We start from the raw sequence: 7937 nt of genomic DNA on the forward strand, positions 1-7937 counted from the left end.
ATTATTTTATTTTATTTTATTTATTTTATTTCAATTATTTCTGTCAGTCTGTTAGTGTTTGGTTTATCAGTACCGGCACTAAAATACTGATGCCGCTATACTAGATACCCACAACAGCCAAGCCAAAATATCAGCATTCCATTTTTAACACTAATTTGGAGTGACAAACAAACACTGTGAGCATCTACCACACTAGAGTGACAATAACAATGATAAAAGTTGACAAGCTACCAGTATTCCTCTGTGAGTAAAAGTAACTTCTCATATTGGGAAGATGTCAGTGTGTTTTAGCTGTACAAACAATAACCTTTTTTGACACTGCTGAAATATTAAAGCAAATCATTATTATTTTGCTCGTAGAGTTTTGTAGTTCGACACCAATGTAGCTATTTCCCCCCATTCTATTTTTACTTTAAATAAAGTCTGTGTTAACAATAAAGTCTGTGTTAATAATTAATAAACTAGTCCAAAATGGAATATGGGTTATATCAAACGTTATTTCCTAAATAACTATAGCTCAGTGAAATGTTATCTATCGATTTATTCATTCATTTAAGATTGGCTTGGTTTCCATTTCCTTCCATCCATTTTCTACGGCTCTTCTCCTCATTGGGGTCTCTCCCAGCTGACTGAGGCGATTATCCCCTGGTTTGATAGATGCTCAAATATAGGCAGGGCACAGGGTTAAAAGACACAACATGAAAACTATTTGATTGAAATGTATTTTCTGGAAGCAGCAAAAAAAGGAGGAGTCAATGAGATTTTTTTCAATTTTGTTAATCCATCCATCTTCAATACTGCTTACTCTCACAAGCGCTACGGTTGAGCTGGAACCTATCCAAGCTGACCTCTAGAGGTGAGGGTACACCCTGGACTGGTTACTAGCCAATCACTGGGAACAGATAAACACTGGTTCACAATTTTATTCCCACTTATGGTCGATATAGATGTGCACGTTTCGTAATGCAGCCCATTGCTGGTGTCATACTGTGCTTCGCAAGTTGTGACTGAAATGTTTTATTTCACAGTCAATGGCAGCAGAAGCAACATTGAACAATGAAAAAAAACGAGGAAAGTGTTCTAAGGTCTATTTCTATGACACTGTGATAACCGTTAATAGCTCTGTCAGGCTATGAACCTTTGAAAGCTTTGATTGGGTAATTGCCCCAATTAAGAAATAATAGACAGATGAAATAACATTAGCACAACTTCCCTCGATTCTGCTCTCATATTCATGAGCGACACCACACATTACAATAATCCAATGCAGCAGACCCTGTAATGTCAAACAACGTACGTAGTACATTATCTGCACCTCAGAATTCGTCCAAAATTGCAACATGAGGTATCTCAAAAGAAACAAAACTTCAATTTGGTGTGAATCAAAAGATTAACTTTAGAGGTATGTTTTGCATTTTCTTTGGCTTATCTAACCTCAATTGATTCATTTATGTTGTTGTTGTTGTTGTTACTACCGTATTTTCCGCACTATAAGGCGCACCGGATTATATGGCACACCTTCAATGAATGGCCCATTTTAAAACTTTGTCCATATATAAGATATATACATTTGGCCCGCGGGCCGGACTTTGGACACACCTGCTGTAGTGGCTCCATATTGGTCCATATATAAGGCGCACTGTCGGCTTTTGAGAAAATTGGAGGGTTTTAGGTGCGCCTTAAAGTGTGGAAAATACGGTACTCTATTTTTGGATAAGTGACTTTTGCCTCTTCCCTGTCGAGGGTCGCCCCAGAGAGTCACTCGTATAGGGTTGTCACACCTTTTACACCGGATAGCCTTTCTGAAAAAGCCTGTCTTTCAAACCCCAAACACAGAGTTGGCCATTGACCACACGCCGACATCTTTTGTAGTCATACTATATGTGTTTAAAATTTAATTAGAGGAATACGAGCATTCAAGTTGTTGCTCTTGTCAGTTTTTTTTTTCTGTGATCGTCTCCCAGTATCCTAGCTCATCCGTGGTCTCCCTCGTCCAGTGTTTATTCTTGTGCCTCTAGCTGGCTTCCTCCCTGTGCCTCCCCTGCAAGGCTGTTTACGTTACTGAATCATTAGCCACACAACAATATCACACTCCTCGCAGACCTTTTGACTTTGGAGAAAAAGTAGCTGAGGGCAAAACTGTCAGCCGGGCAGAACATCCGCTTTATGACCGTTGTCTTGGCAACAAAGAGAATGAAAACTCTGTGCAAGTGGTAATATACAATTGTTTGAAAAGTTTCTCTTCACTAAATTATGCAGGATGTGTATTTGTTTGCATGTACATTGCAGCCACACGCTTGGTAACGTGCAACATAAAAAACGTGCTTGTCACTTGACATATAAAGTTCCTTCGCAGTTAGGTGAAGAGTTTTTCTTACACCCCCAAAAAATCAGATATGCAGAACCACAATAACTCTCCTTTCTTTCCCCATGTATCCATCTCTCTCCTTGTCTAGCTCTCACACAATGAGGAACCCCTTGATTTCCTTTCTGTCCTGACCCATTTTAAAGAGCTAACTGTTGAGGAGGAGCTGATAAAAATGCTGGTGTGCGTGCACTGAACAAATGTAAGGATGTACAATTGTATTTTAAACGTACCTTATTTTTACAAATGTTATTTGAAACCAGAACACTATCAGTCTGAACAACCACATGACAGCAAACATACAGAACCTAATGAGATCAAGAGCTGAAATCCAAAATAATAATTTTGAAAAGATGATAAAGGTCTCAATGGTTATTATTGTAGTCGTTAGCAATGGTACACAACTGAGGGGCATCGTACTTGGAAATTCCCAATAAATGAATGAATGAACGAACCAACCAACAAACGAACAAATGACAATCAATACCCACACGTACTGTATCTCTATATCTTTCAGTGTATTCATGATACCATGCAAGCTTGCCGTGGCTTATCATTACCTTGCTTGTAGGTCACAATTAAGTATTCAGTGCGTGTGTGGGGGGGCGTGGGTTTTTTTTCTGGCTGTTTGTGTGTGTGTGTGTGTGTGTGTGTGTGTGTGTGTGTGTGTGTGTGTGTGTGTGTGTGTGTGTGTTTGCTTTGTATCTGTACTAGACAGGCACAATGTTGCATTAACAGTGCAGCACAATGAGGAATTAGATGTTATTGTTGTTGGAATTTAATTTAATTCCATTAATAATTCAGATGAAAATATGCCAAGTTTACCTCTTCTTTTGTGCAGCATATTCCATTTTCTTTATTCTCATATTAGTTCTGTCATGCTCTCATTAAAAGTCTATATTGCATTGTGGCATATGCAAAAAGATTGATGTGAATGAGAGGGGAAATGCAAAGATAGAGTGGAAAATAGCAGCCGCATTCTGCAGCCACATCGCAGCTTTGTCTGCAGTTTCACTCTTCTCGCTGTTTTTCTAACGCCTTAGTGGCCAAAGACATTGCACGAACGTCATGCGCCAACGGGGGTGTTCAGGTCAAACAAAATCTGACTTTTGCTAAATATGTGAGGAATTTTCTGTTAAAAGATTCAACGACTGACAAATGATTTCAACTCAAAAGCTTTACAACGATATATCATTTGATTATCGCTACTTTAATAAAAAACTATCTTGACAAAAGTAGATTTTTATGAAGTTCAACCATTCAAGGTTCATTTCAAATTGCGGTGAGTAAAGGTCATGAACATGGCCTGATTTGGAATAATTTGACCTTTTTCCTCTTTTGGGAGACATCTAGAATGAATAGTTGTCTTGCCCTGGCAGTGAAAAATAATGTTTGGTGTAGCTTGTCAACAGCTCATGAAATTAGACAAAAAAATGCTGTATCATCTTATTATATTTATGAATACCACCCACACGTGACACAAAGTGCATTTCCTACAATCCTCCTCTGCTAAGATCAAGATGATCAAATCAACTTCAACACACAACTTCAACAAAAGCAAGCTTGAGTTGTCTTCTCGAATTGTTCAATCCTGTCTCCCTCACAAGGCGAGCCCCCCCACATTCCTCACGAGTCACGTCGTCATGCCAACCAGACACGATAAGATTGCACCTCAACTTCACTGAGGCACAGGCGCATTTAGAGTCGTTGCTTGCGGCAATTCCGCCAAATCTTACGGCTATCCTCAGTAGGAGTAGGGCTTGTTTGGTTTCTGCAATGTTGAAAGCTTTCAAAGGAAGTAGCAGGTCGACCTTTGGACTAGCTGCTGCACTTTCCAAAGTTTGATAAAAAAAATAATAATAAAAAAAAGGGGGTTTGGGGTTATTTGAACACTCAGCCGCAATAAAATCCACAATAAAATCCTCAATAAAACGTGTATTATATAAAGTTAAATCTCATGAGTCAGCGGATTTTTCAAAACCAAAATGTAAACACCCGAAGAGAAATGCCATTTAGTGCCATTCCCAGATCAAGTCATGGCGTGAAAAACATGCCATTATTCCAAGGCCAGCCTGCCCATTCATGATTCATATACGCCAGGTCCTTGCTGTGTGTGCGTCTTTACGACGTTGAGGCCTGATTGATTCGATCAAAATGAAAGCCATTGATTGTGTCATGAATTAACAGCAGCAAATTAACATAAATTCAAATGGCCGAGTTGCATTTTAGCTGAGACTTTAATGGAGTGCACACACACAAACATGAACCCACGCACAAACACACACACACACACACACGTGTGATCCCACGCACAAACACAAAACCAACTGTCAGCGTGCTTTCTGTCATAAGTGCTTACCAAATAGTGAGATGCAAGTATGCAAATTGCACGTGAGACCTTGCAAACACACGTGTGTTTGATACTCTCATCTCAGCACAAACGCAACCATGCAGATCAGTAAAAGTGCTACTTTCCAATTTTTTTTACGGAACATCAACAACGTTTTCAACAAATGACTATCGGTAAGTAACCGTCCACGAGTTTATCCCTGATGGACGACTGAAACAAAGACAATTGTTCTTGGTGAAGTTAATTGACCTTTAGCTCTGTTTACAGTTATTAAAAATCAATAGGACTCATTTCAACCAGGGGCACGTCGCTATCTTTATTAGTTTAGGAACACGCGTATATATTTGAAAAACCTCAAAAGACTTTAAATGAGAAACCCTGCACATGATAAGCGGGAAAAAAAAAGTCAAGCCTGTGCTTATCGTACAGGGCCACATTTTCCAGTCATTTTTAAGTAGCTGTACTTGACCTTTTTTCATTATATATATTTGTATATATATGGATATATGGAAATACATAACTCTCCATATGATAATTGCAGTTGATGTAATAGGAGACTGTAGTGCACTTTACACACTTGTCTTTTAATGCCATGTTTGAAGCAAAGTCGCTCCCCGCAGTTATCGAGTCAAGTCAAATTTATTTATCCAGCCCTTAATCACAAAAGAGTGCCAAAGGTCTTTCACGAGTACACCAACTCACAGCTGTCGATGAGCATCGGAAAAGAGACACTATTGCCAATACTCTTTGCCAATAAATATCATGGCAAAAGACAACCCACAGCACCTCTTGGGATCAATGCAACACCATTCTTTCAGTCTCTCTGTGCAGCCTTGGTGGTTGGGGACCACTGATCTAGATTATTTAAATAAATTAACTTAGTATGATATACAGATGATTGCTCTGGCCAGAAAGCTGATCCTTCCAGTCAATCTACAAAAGTAGACAGGTATGTAAAAGGTGTATGACGATGTTGACATACTCGGAAAAAAAATAATAATAATAATTATAAATACAGATTAGGCACTATTAGTAGTTGCGTGTAAAAGAAATAACAAAATTCAGAAAAAAAATAATTGATAGCTCCCTTTGGCTTGAAGCTATTTCAAACCTCTCTTCTGTGCTGTCATTTGCAGTTCAGAGTTTTTATTGCTTTGTTTTTCTTGTGGACAATAAAACTGAATTTATAACATTTTGGATATACGCTCCTTTAACTTGTTATAGACGATGATCATTATTTCTCTGAACTATTTTTAAACATCTTTTTGAGAGGTTTATGATATAGATTGTTACATGCTGCAAGCAGCTTTGAGAAAAAGATGGGGAATCTTTCACTTTGTCAGTTGGAACACAAGTGTGTTCATCTTGCCAAAATACTGAGTCACACTTACATCTGTTTCTTCAGACTTATTCATGTAGCAATGTATTACTGAGTTTGTCCAATAGAAATACTTTTCAAACCTGATTTGTGTTTTCTTCATGCCACATCACATCACAGCCTGAGGTCATTTTGTGCTACAGTGGAACTTCTACAGTTGAATGAACCTGTGGCCTGAACCCTCTGGAATTCAATCAAAATGTTGACGGAAAATAAGATACTCTCAGAGTCTTAACACCCAATTGTATCTTGGGAAACTCACATTCATGTGTCACTTTGGCAAGATCCAGTTCCTGAGGTATAAGGTGGTAAAATTTAACTGTTCACTTGCATGGTGATTATGAAATGTTAGGACATTATTTTAAAACTTCATGAAAAGGTTTTGTCAGGTCTTTTCTATTTGCAGGAAACTGTTGACATTTTAGGCAATATGATATTCTTCTGTTTCATAGTATCACAACCGCTATTTTTTTTTGGACAATGCCAAAAGAAACCACTAGCACATTAGCATCATCACTAATATCGATAATCCTTTTCGACAACCTGTAGTACAACATAAACGGCACAGTTAATTCCCTTTAACAGCTTTAAACCTGTTGTCGTGCTATTTATGGATTCCTAGGTGCCACACTTATGTTTAAACGGTTTTGCTGGATGTGTAAGCAATCTTAGACTGCAATTATGGCACTCGATGCATTCAGTTAATCATTGACATTCGAACAGGGGGTTTGACGCACACTATTGCAAACTGATGATTGGTAGGGCAAAGAAAAGACGCAGAGTGGGAGATTAAATGGAAAAGGGAGAGAGATGATACAAGGTGCTCACCCACCCAGATGCCATCCAGTCATTTGCAAGCGTGAGAGTGAGAGGCAGATAAGAAGGAAGAGGATGAGTGGCAGATGAATGAATGATGCCGCGGAGCACTTACTGCTGCCTTAATTGGATTTGAATAGGTTGTCATTGTGTGCAAAAGCACTGCGGAGGGAAGAGACAATTGAAGATGCACGCCACATGTGCATCCATAAAAACAGGCAAAGAGGCTGTAGGTAAAAAGATAAAAATAGGATGCCTTGGATCCATTTGACTTCAATCATTTGTTTTGCAGTTAGAGGAAAACAAGCCTCTGATGGAAAGTCCTTTAGTAATATACTTGAGTTTGATGGAATAACAACATTTGTCCTCATAAAACACAACTAATTAGTAGCTCTATAACAATGATGACCAGTATTATAGCCTCAGTGTTTAGGGGATTGAAGGATTAGGCTGATGAATGCTTCCTTCTTTGTGGCTGTTGGACTCCAACAATAAAACAACAATATAAAGCTCATTTACATTCACTCAATCTCTTTCGGGGTGTTTGTCGACCTCATCTAAATTGTCTTGGCAAATATAATATAGCAAAAAAAAAATTCGATGCAATAAAATATAACTCAAATGCCCAAGTGATGCAAGTGTGTAGAATGAGAGACACAGAGTAGTTTTTTCTGAATTAAAATTAAATTTACAAGTGGTCGTGCCTCATTCGTGTGTGTTTTTCTACACACACAAACACACACACACTTAATTCCTGGACTTGTAGTGTAATTTTTACCCCTCATTGGAAGATAACATGCAAGATGGTTGCCCCAGTCTATTATTTTTGTCGTCAGAATGTGAAAGAGTTCAGTATGTGTACAAACAGTGTGTTATTTATGAACAGCTGTTGTCTGTGTCCCTCAACACAAATCAATGTACGATACTGCTTTGCATGAAAATGGCTGAACAAAGTCATATAGCTCGGGGCCTTGTTGATGCTTCACACTCAAGCGTATCACATCGAATGTTTCGCTGCGCATGACAAT

Source organism: Syngnathus floridae, chromosome 4 (genome assembly GCF_059516105.1).
Source record: "Syngnathus floridae isolate MCC-2025c chromosome 4, RoL_Sflo_1.0, whole genome shotgun sequence".
NCBI lineage: Eukaryota > Metazoa > Chordata > Actinopteri > Syngnathiformes > Syngnathidae > Syngnathus > Syngnathus floridae.